The following is an 11,729-nucleotide window of genomic DNA, read 5'->3' on the forward strand; positions in this document are numbered from 1 at the left end:
ACACATTTTATTTAGTATTACAGTATTGGAGGATGTCAAAGCAGTTAAAGCGCTAATGTGCTTTGCACATTTTTTACAAAAAATGTCACCTGTTGGATCCAAAATTTTTTTTTTTTTTTTTTTTTTTTTGTCCTTCCCACTAGAAACTGGTAACATCTCAATTGTGGTGAGAAAAGGGGATGAGTGGCTTCAACAATACAGCCCAGCTCATTTGGCAGCTGTGTCAGTACTTGAAGTTTTTATATTTATCTTTGGAAATAAGATATTCTTTCATAATTCCCTCCTGTGACATGCAGTGTAGATTCCATTAATAAGCTAGATAGCTGATACCTCAGTATTTATTTTCAATATGCATAAGTTGCTCTGAAGGCTATGCTTCCTATTTATTTCTGTGGACACTACAATGAAGAGTACAAAATGACACTAGTAGAGCAAATTCTCAGCTACAAATCAGTTTTTCAACACTCACCACTATGAGCTGTGCGTTTTCATCAGCTGTGAACAAGAGCCTGCACACTGCTCTTGTAACAATCTGCACCAGCAGAAGTGACCCACAGCTGCCGCTCCTGAAATGCGCCACCCACCGCCTCACTGCTCAGCAAGCATCAATGAATGTCAGTAGGTGCCGTTTTCTTTCTGCACTGAGAGACTCAGCAACCCGTCTCTGCTTCATCCACACTTCCATCTCAGGCGCCATTTTGTCAGAGTGCCCCTATGCTGCCTCCTGTCACGTGGCAACAACGTGCAATGAGACACTGGTGGGAATGTTCAACCTCTGCTGCCGTATCACCAACGTTTGCCTCTGACATAGTGGACCAACATTATAAAATAGGAACTGAGTTATATTCTGGGGAGTTTTTCCTGTGATACCTACTTCTATTAATAAAAGCGTTCACTACAATTCATCCAGAAGTAAATATTTGTAAAGCTTTCTGGTGGAAAATAAAGAGGAATTTTAATTTTGTTTGCATTTTCTTCATGTGTGCTCATGAGTAATTAGTGATTTTGTGGCAGTACACACACATCTGATATCTGTGTTCCAAAATTGTGTTTGGCGTGGCAGGATATTAATACTTGGGTTCTTTGGAAAGGATGGAAAATGGTGGTGTATATTAAAAATAACGAACAGAATTGATTTATATTTCAGTTTTGTTGTGCCTGTAGAGTATAGAAAGTATGATGAGGAATAGAAAAAAATGTTACTGAAGAGTTTGCAATGGACCACTGTGTTCTTGAATACTAACAGGGAAGTTTCTTAATTGGATAATGAGGTGATTAGGGTATAACTGCAGATACATGAAATGTTATATTCCCTTAACACAAAACCATGAACAGATAACCTGTAACATTCTGGAGTCATTCAAATTTGTAGAATAATGTGGAAAAGATTACAGTCTGAACACTGAAAATTCCCAACAGGTCTTTATCTGAACAAACGGTAGCAAATGTGAAAGAGAATTGTTCCTCTGCAGAAGGGCAAGCAGCGGAGACCTCTACTGAGGGAGTTCTCTGTGTGGTCAGATAGGCACTGCTTGGCAGTGGAAAAGGAGTAAACTAAGGACATGGATAGTGAGACACAGTGGGCTCATCAGTTATTCAAAGTGACAATGGACTGTGTCTTCCATGTCCCATGGTTGCTGCAAAAATTATCTGTTGACACACTGTGTGTTTCCTACTCATACTTTAAATGCAAATTTCATTTCTTATCCCTAAGGGTGTTGTAAACTCTTGCCGTTTTTATTGACTAGCTCTTTCTCTTCCCATTGTATTTGAGTTTCATGGTCTTTTTTTGGATACCATCATCTGAGAGGGGGTGGGGTATTTGACAGGAAAGTGGTCAAATTTTCTGATGCAGGTGGTGTTTTGCAAGAAGTGGTGGACAGATTTACAAACTGAGGAAGTGCAGTATAATAGCACTTCCTTTAAATTTCAAATTACACTGAAGTTTGTCACCACTGGTGTCTTTGAATTTATATACAAGATATTATTGTTCTACATGTTGAAAAATTGTTTGATTCTGCTTACAAGGGAATTACTCCTGCAAAATGAAATGATGCAATGAAATCCTGATTCTCTGTCTGTTTAGAGAATATAATGTAAATCAGTCTTTTTACCGGAATTGAATGGACTCTAGCTCTCGTTCTGCTGATTGAAATTCTGTTTTCTTGAGTCTGGGCTATTTTAGGACATACCTGGACAGGGTAGATGTAAATATGTTTTATTCTTGTAAGGTCAATTATTCCCTTGTTGCAAATGTTTTCAAAAGGGGAAGCATCTGTTTATAATATTAGGCAGAAAGCTAGGAGGGAAGGTTAAGTCTAGTCTGGTGCCATGCTGTGTAAGTCATAAGGAAGCCATAAACTGATTGTGTATCATGTTGCAGTCCTTCCCAGGATTGTTTGGTGGCAGAGGATTCCCTGATTATTATTTTTTTTCCTACTTCTTTCTCCAGTGAAATTTACTGTAAACTTTGTCAAGGTTTACCTGAATGTCTTGCTCCTGGGATACCTAATTGTTTCCTATTCTTACATAAAATTAATTTCTGATCATTTTGTTTCTAATTCTTCTGTTACTTGATATCCTCATCTCCATGCTCTCATTCCTCTTCTCTCTAAACTAATCTAGGAGAACTTTGAGGCACTCTATTGGTGCTAGGCAGTACCTGTCACCAGTGGAATGCCAGGTGATAGATCATCAGCCTCTCTCCCAGCTTGAGTCCAACTTTCTCAAGACTGACAAAACAGAAAAATAGATGGTGTTGAAGGGTGTATACAGTTCCAGAGAGGCTCTCATTCCAGCCCTTTAATGTTGATGTTAGAACTCTCTTAGACAGAAATACCTTGACTCTGCCTCTTTTCCAGATTCATTTGATAGTCTCTGTTTTTGGTATTCACCTCACCTCCGCATTTAAAGTGCAAGACATGGAAACTTACCCACTGACTGAATAATCAAAGGAGGGAAGTGACTTCTGCATGGCAATTCATAGATTTTTAGACATTTTCTGCCTTTCAGTTTGGGGCTGATTTTCTCTTATGTGCATTTTTCAACTTTGAGTCCTTAATTTTATTATCCACTTTCTAATTTCTGTGGCTACATTGTTGGTGATATTAAATAAATCGGTCTGATGGCTGATCACAGATACTTAGTAACCTTTACAACTGAATATTTTCTCATCATGTTCTTTGCAAGGTGTACATTCCAATCTGACATCTCTTGTACAGAATTACCAGGATTTTCTTCTTAACTAATAGTTTCTTTTGTAGGGTAATCAAATGGTTTGCTGGGTTCTGTATGGACTAAGTCTAAATATTTTGCTGAGAAAATCAGGCTGCTTATGGAAAAATGGACTCAGGTGAGCTGGGCACAATCCAATTCCGATAAATCCACGTTGTGTTTTCTCCCATTTCCCAAACATATTCAGTTTGTTATTTTCCATTTTGTATTAAAACCTTGTATGCTACTGAACTCAAACATCAGCTTTCACTGAGAAGTTCTAGTAATAGTTCCTCTTTCTTCCTTAAATACAATGTTTGTTTTGTTCTCCTGTAGCATGTGTCCTGGGACAGAGGCTGTCTACTCCACTGCAAGACCTGCAGAGTTTCTGTTCTGCTTCATTTTGGTGATTCCTGTTCTTCCATTAGCCATACTATCTTTGACTGTATAGTCATTATTTCTGTTCAAAAATGTGACCAAGTATTAATGTAGTGATAGTTACACTTACAGAATCTTTAATTTTGGTATCATAAGCAACACATACATAACATGTTTTCATTTTTATTTATTAGTATATTTGATGAGCATTTGAAGTAATTCCAAACTCTTTAAAACCCACAGTTCTCTTAGTTTTTCAATATTTAATGTTTTACAATGGAAAAATTAATTCTATGTATCATTTTATTTGTGTTTAAGTGAATCAGTTTATGGACATGCAGGTCAGATCTCATCTTCATTTCTGAGCTGAAAAAGTTGATGGAAAAGAAACCTAAAGCTGAACCATAGCAGTATGGGTTATGCTGCTTGTCAAGAAATTTACCATCAATCAAATCCAGAAATTGTCAGGATTAACAACTGTCAGTAGTACTTGTTCTCTGTGTAGAAGTTTAACTCTTCGCTAATAACATGCTGTCCTGACACATCTTTCTCATTTGTAACGCTGCAGAGCTGTCCCTATCTGTTGGCTCCAGGAGAGCCCTCTTTTTCCAGGCTTATTTTGATTGAATCAGGTTTGTTTTCCCCATCTTTTCCACTGTAGTCTATCACATCATTAGTATGCAAGACTACTATACTATTATAACCACTGTCTCTACTTGAGCACTTTAAAATGTAAGCCCATGCCCTTTTAAAGCTGTGTTTTTGCAATGCTATTATGTTACTGTTTTTCTTTGGAGATATGTTTTGTCCCAGTCTCTGTAGTCAGTCATTTCAGCACCAACACAGTGTAGTGTCTTCTGATACAAAAAGATGAATCTTATTTGCATATAATGAATGATTCCTAGGATTTCACAACTGCAAAATCTGTTTGTTTGTTTGTTTGTTTCTTAAAAAATGTAGTGGTGAAGATGCTGAGCAAGCAGCTCAGGAGACCTACGTTCAATTTATGGCCTGACTCTTTAAAAGTCTTTTCAAATATTCTTTGGGCAGCTCCCTCTTTCTATCCCTTTTTATCTGGTAAAATGAAGATAAAAGTGCTTCGCTGTGTCTGAAGGCATGTTTTGGGGTTGTATTTACTAATCATTGGAAGTGCTCAAGTAATTCAGTGGAAACACTGTGGAAACAGAAACAGTCTACAGCAGTACGTCTTCAGTGTTTGGGGGTTGAATCTGGAGAACTGCAGTTAATAGATTTTTAGTTATGGGTAGAATGTCAGTAGATTGTGCAAGCTCCTGCACCTGCACCAGGGCAGTCCCAAGCACAAATACAGGTTGGCCAAAGAATGGCTTGAGAGCAGACCTGAAGAGAATGGGGGTTATCAGCTGATGAAAGGTCGAAATTCATGCTTGCAGCCCAGAATGCCAACTGTGTCCTGCATTGCATCAAGAGAAGTGTGACCAGCAGATTGAGGGAGGTAATTCTGTCCCTCTACTTGGCTCCCACGTGACCCTACCTGGAGCACTGTGTCCAGTTCTGGGGCCTTCAACACAAGAAGGACATTGAGCTGTTGGAGGAGATCCAGAGGAGGGTCACAAAAATGATCAGAGGGCTGGAGAACCTCTTCTATAAAGACAGGCTTAGAGAGAGCTGGGGCTCTTCAGCCTGGAGAAGAAAAGGCTCTGGAGGGACTTAATAGTGGCCTCGCAGTACCTGATGGGGACCTACAGGAAAGCTGGGGAGGAACTTTTTATAAGAGCGCGTAGCAACAGGATGAAGGGAAATGTCTTTAAACTGGAAGAGAGTAGATTTAAACTAGATACTAGGAAGAAATTCTTTACTGTGAGGGTGCGGAGACCAGGCATTGAACAGGATGCCCAGTGAGGTTTTGAATGCCCCCTCCTGGAAGCACTCAAGACCTGGAAACACTCAAGATAGGTCTTTAATCAACCTCATCTAGAGGGAGGTGTCCCTGCCTATAGCAGGGGAGTTAGAACTAGATGATCTTAAAAGTCTTTCCACTCAAACCAGTCTATGTTTCTATGTTTTTATTTGTTTTGTTGTTTGGTTGGTTGTTTGGTTGGTTGGTTTTTGTTTTGTTTTTGTTTTTGTTTTTTTTTGTGTGTGTGTGTGTGTTTTTGTTGTTTGTTTGTTGTTTTCCTTTTAATGAAAATCTGGGAAGGCTTTGAATAATCTGGCAATTCTATCAATAAGCCAGCAGGTAGTAATAAATGAAATGATTTCACAAATAAAGGCTGAGAAAATCTATTAAGATTGTTCCCACAGATAGATGGAAACCTCTGTGTTATTTAGCCAATCCTAACTGTGCTATTCTTAATGGTTTCTTTTATTAAACCACATTTATTTTATGTATTCAGAGTGCACTGGTTTTACAATAAACTTTGTGGTTGTCTTTCTTAATTTTTATTATTATTGAAGATTTTGGTAATTTTTTATGTAAATATTATTCATTATTCATGATTTAAATTTTAAATTCATCTTGTGTAAATATGTGTAAAAAGGAATCACTTCCACCCTGATAGATAAAAACATGCTTTTCTTTTTTATAATTCATTTTAAGGATGATGGTCTGTCCCCATGTTTTGCATCATGAGAATGAAGAAAAGGCAATATTTGTGACATGCCTCGAATAGTTGGAGCTTTGCTCTTAAAATTCCATGTTTAAAATGTGTGAATTGCCATTTGAAAACTGTGTTATCAAGGCCTTCATAATCTATCTGTCACTGTCGCAGAAAGCACACCCGCAATTTCCCAGGTTCATGTAGCTGTAATATTGCTATGTTTAGAATGGTGAATGAAATCTAGTCCCCATAATGTTAAAATTGTTTAAAAAATGAGGTAGATACAAAGGTAGTCATGGATGATAACTTTAAAGTAAGATATATTGTAGAAAAAGGATGCTCAAAGAGCTGTATCATGGGGGGACCTGAGAGATTTGCAATAACAGACTATAAATAATTGCAGCAATAATAGTATAAATGAAATAAGGGAATTATTCACATTCTCAGAAGAAGCAAAGACAAGGTGCGATGGCCTGAAGCTGAAATGGGAAAATCTCAACTCATTAAGGTGTTTCTAACAGTGATAGTAATTGAACAGTGAAACAGAGAACAGTGCAGCGTCACTGCAGATGGGCTACTGGGGTTGAGGGCATTTCTGCAAAGTGGAGCTTGACAATCTAGGTGACGTAGGCAAGATTTCCAGCTGCTATAGTCATTTTAAGAGTTTGCAAAAGTTAATCTGTTTTTCTACATCATCTTAATTAAATTCCACATCCTTCTACAGCTGCCAGTCACGTTCTTCCAACAAGATATGCTGGAATTCATTTTGCAGCCAGGATTGTGATTGCCGGAGAATTCAGTGAGAAAAGGGTCACACTCACTGTGTAAAATTAACGAAATTGAAATTTATATTGAGTTTGTTTTCTGTGTGCTGTTTTTCCCAGCATGTCCTGACTCTTGCTCTGACTGTTGTTTACTCAGCCCTTCGAGAGTAGATTTTCATTATCATCCTTACTGTCATGTTTGAACTTACTGCTTATGTGTAAGCATCAGTGGTGCTGTTGACAAGTTGCTGAGGAATACTCTTCAGTTAGGAAAGACGTGAAGTAGAAGATATGTCTTATTATGACATGTCAGCTCCAAATAGCTGAGAACAGCTACCCCTCTTTTACGTATGAGATTTTAGCTGAGTAGTCATCTCTGTGATGAGTAAAAGCCAAAGAATGTATGTTTCAGTATGTGTGAGTTCCAGATTCTCACGTCATTGGTCTCTATGCTATCTGTGGATGTTATTAGGGTAGTTCTTTGTGGTTGTTGCACTGCTGAGAGAAAGTAAGCAGTAGTGAGATTTCTTGCCATTAACCCAAAAGTAGCTCACTTGGTCTAGGGTTCCAGAGAAATGGCCTCTGTGGACAACAGCTAGGGAATGTGGCTGTTTAACAACAAAATGGGAACATGACTGACTGGTGCTGCATGCTGCTCCACATCTGGAGATGAAAAGCCAAGGGTTAATATTGGAACAAGATCCCAACCTTCATCAGCAGATTCATGGTGGCTGGAATCTGCTGTTTCTTATTTAATTTGCAGGGAGTGAATTCTGTGGTTCCTGCTGACATGCTGCTCTCCACATATATCTATAATTTAAGCTTTACAACAGGCAGCCCAGTAGAAGAGCTTGTGCAGAGTAGCCTGAGGGACAGCCCACAGGACTGGTTCAGCAGGAAGGCATTTGCCATGGTAATCTGTCCTGGTTGTTTACAGACTACATTCTGCCTCACTGCTTGATTCAGTCCTGTCACTGTTTTATTTGTTTTCACTCTGAATGTGGTTATTGCCTTAGAGATGGTTCTGGTGGACTCATCTCCAGGAACTGTGCATCCCAGAGAGGAAGCGTTGGTGGCTAAAAAACAAATCAGCTTTAGTGTAAGCGTATGGATTTTCATAGAATCACAGAATGGTGTGGATTGGAACAGACCTTAAGGATCATCCAGTTCCAGCTACCCTATACACACAGGCAGGGACACCTTTCACTAACTGAGGCTGCCCAGGGCCCATCCAGCCTGGCCTTGAGCACTTTCCCAGGCACCCTTGTCGAACTCAAGCATTTCTACAGTTGGGACCAAACCCCCCCTCCAGGTCCCGAAAGCTGTGATGGTGAATTTCTCCTGAGCTAATGTGAATCACACTTTCTAACCAAGCCCCTAACCTAAGTTTCACCTGAACCCAGTTTAAAGAAAAGTGTATACGATTAGTCGCTATGCAGTTTCTGGCATGCTTTTTGCCAATTAAATTTTAAAACCAATTATATAATGAAGTAAATATTTTTTTTATGTCTGTTCTTAACACTGGGGCTTAAGTACTATATTTGGACCGTCAGTAGAAACATCTCTCTGCTCACTTCGACATTAAGGAATTTCGTGTGTCTAAATCCAGGCCTGTGGTTCAGCAGAAGTGTCTATTTCTCACTTTCTTTGCTGGAATAACAGTGACAATAACAACTCCTAATTGACTGTTTAGTAGCACCCTGCTTAATGCATGCCGGGCAGCTGCGTGGATGTAGCTATCTGCTGTGGTTCTGCTGCTCCTTTGGATATGAATGTAGCAACAGACTTTTTCCCCAAGCTTCAGCTATCTGTATGGGGAAAGTACATAAATGAGTGTATTGTATAATATGGAGGTGGGTCAGCCCAAGCAAAAAGAAGTGCTTCTAAAAGAAATATTTGAAAAAATACAGCGTAGCTGCTGTTGAGACACCTGAAGTCTAATGCTGTAAGTGAGTAGGGAATTGTAACTCTGACACAGTTAACTCTTAGTATTTGTTATTATTTTATGACAGTTTTAATAACTGGTGATAACAGTACATAAAATCATAAAATCTTCACCTAGCTTTTTCATGGGTCCAGTGACACTCTTACCAGACTTGGGGGTAAGCAAAGATTGGCACTAGCATTTGCATCTATAAACTGGCATCTGGGTAAGTGCAGCTGGAGGTAAGCAGTTCAAGGCAGACTTATAGAAAAACTGGGTTAGAAGGACCTCTCCAGAGTCATCTGATCCACCTGCTTTCTTTTGGGAAGGCTGTGATATTCCCATGTCATTCTTCACATATGTTTGCCTAATGTGTTTTTAAAGCCTTGCAACAACGGAGACTCCAGTTTTCCTCCTGCAACTAAATACCATTGTCTCTTTAGTTTACCCACAGTTTTCTTCCCTGTATGTAAGAGGAATTAAGCTTTACTGGGAGAAAATTAACAGTATTCTAAGCATGCTACATTCAGTTGGTCACACTTAGAGAAGAATGAGAGGCTCTGAGTCTATCTTTGCCAATTTAAATTACGTAGTTTCATTCTTGGTTAAACAAGCTGAATGTTCCACAGAGCTTGCTTATCTTAATGTATGGAGCAGTTTTCAAGGACACTTAGCAGAGAGCTGGAAACTTCAGTTTACAGCTGCTCCACGAGGCAGAAGCAGCCCTGGGATTACAAGCAAATTCACTTTAAGAATTGATCTAAATGTGACCTGGCCAAAAAGTCATGCTGAAAGTCAAAGGATCCCTTGTAATGTTGTTCCCTTGTGATCTTGGTGTCCAGTGTGCGCACTGCTGGCTGAGCTCTGTGCACATACAAGTTATGGCACATGTGATGAAATCTGCTACCAGAGGGCAGTGGATAGGATTGCTGCCAGCGGCTCGCTTTTTCCCTGTGTGCTCAGGCGTTGGGGCTCATCTATACAATGGCCCTGCTGTAGGTGGAGGGGTTGGGTCCTGTCCAGGCTCCTGCCTGTCTCCTGCAATTGCTTCCACTGCAGTTTTACATGAAATGATACTTTTTGACTTGCAGGTAATAGGAACAATAGCAAAATAAACCAGCAAATACTTTTGCCACTCTGCAGGATCTCAACAATTATTTTCAAGTGAATAATTCACCTGGTAACATACCCAGGCCTGGACAGCAAATCCCGTCTGCGCTATCTTGGTTCTTCAGAATATACGGACATCTCTGTTCCTCCTCACTCCCACCTTTTGCAGGTGGTGTGTCCAGCAAGTTCAATGAGAAAACAAGATTTTTGCCATGGAAACTTGAACATTCCATGGTGTGTGTGCAGGTACAGTGTGGTAATACTGAGCTCACAGACAAATTTGCTCCTGTGTAGAGGAGTCTCTCTTCTATTCCAGTGGTGAGCCTTATAGCTCCAGTTTGAATGGCCACACTGGGCGTTCTTGGTAGAGTTTGCATCACCAGAAAGATGCCTGAGATTGTTTCTTCAGTGTTAATGGAAGAAGGAAGTACTTATCAGAGCACCTGTTTTCTAAAGTATATGATTTCTTTGTATTTGCTTTCATTAGATGACTTGACATAAAGATAAAGCATTCTGCTTCAGCCTGGATTCTTGGAGCTGAATTGTTATCAGAAGCAGAATTGCATAGGAATGTACATGGTAGAAGAACAATAGATCCATTATGACCTACTAACATTGTAATCTAATTTAGGTTTTACGAAGACCTACATATTAACATCCAGCACGGTTGAATAGCTGAATGTGTTTTTATAATACCAAAACAACAACAGCAACAGCTACTAGAAAAACAGTTTGAATCAATCTTTCTTAGTTATACTGCTTAGCCAAGATTTGTTTTATTTTTATTTTTTTATTATTTAATTTTAATTTTTTTCTTATTTAAGGTTAAAAAGATTTAAAAGCATACAAAGACGAAAAATGTCTTTTTAATTTAGGAATGCCTTCACAGTCTTTTTCTTGAAGCACTGAAGACATAGAAGAGCCTTAATTTATTCATAATGGCCTAGCTTAAGGGTAATAGTGTAACTGCAGTGATCAGACATGGCCTGTATCACAAGCTGAACAGCTCACAATCTCTAATGCATTTCCCAACACAGATGCAATAGGAGGTAGGATGCTTTATTTTGCTTCTATTTTACAGGTCTGGGGACCTGAAGGCACAGCTTAAACAACATTCTAAATGCCCAGGCAGGATTTCTGTGACAGAGCAAACAGTTTGGGCAACTGAAGCTGTGTTCCTCTCTTTCCCAGACATGACTGAAATCCCTAGGGAATTGGTGCACTTGCACATGTGGGCTAGATTATCCACACTGTGTTCTTACCTCTCCTTGGAGGTGGTGGGAATCAGTACTTTTATGTATCAGGTTCCTCACTGTTGGCACAGATTTATCTCCTTTCCTCTTGAAGATGTCTCCTATGGGCATAGTTTCTAAGGTATTTAAGTGAGTTAGAATAAAGGTACCCAGAGGAGATTAAAAGATCAAGTTCACTTTGCTTGTTTAACTGTTGTTTAAAAGAGCAACATAGATTCCTAAGTCAGACAGACAATTTAATGACACTCCTTGCTCATTGTAATGAAAATCTGAATACCAGTCCTTCAGACAGATCTCTGTTGTGTATGCAGTGTGACAGCTGCTGGTTCTTTCTTCCTTTCCAGGAAGAGGGAAGTATTGATTGTTTTTGTTTTTGTTTTTGTTTTTTTGCTATTGGATTCTGGGTAGATGAGGTGTCTCCTACTTTCATTGTGCCAGTTAATATGCTTTAATCCATTTTTTCTGCCAGCAGTCATTCCAGATGTTTAAAGACAGATCAATAATGATA

The sequence above is a fragment of the Lagopus leucura genome, unplaced genomic scaffold (genome assembly GCF_019238085.1).
Source record: "Lagopus leucura isolate 7727_CA_CO unplaced genomic scaffold, USGS_WTPT01 Super-Scaffold_100014, whole genome shotgun sequence".
Taxonomy (NCBI): Eukaryota; Metazoa; Chordata; class Aves; order Galliformes; family Phasianidae; genus Lagopus; species Lagopus leucura.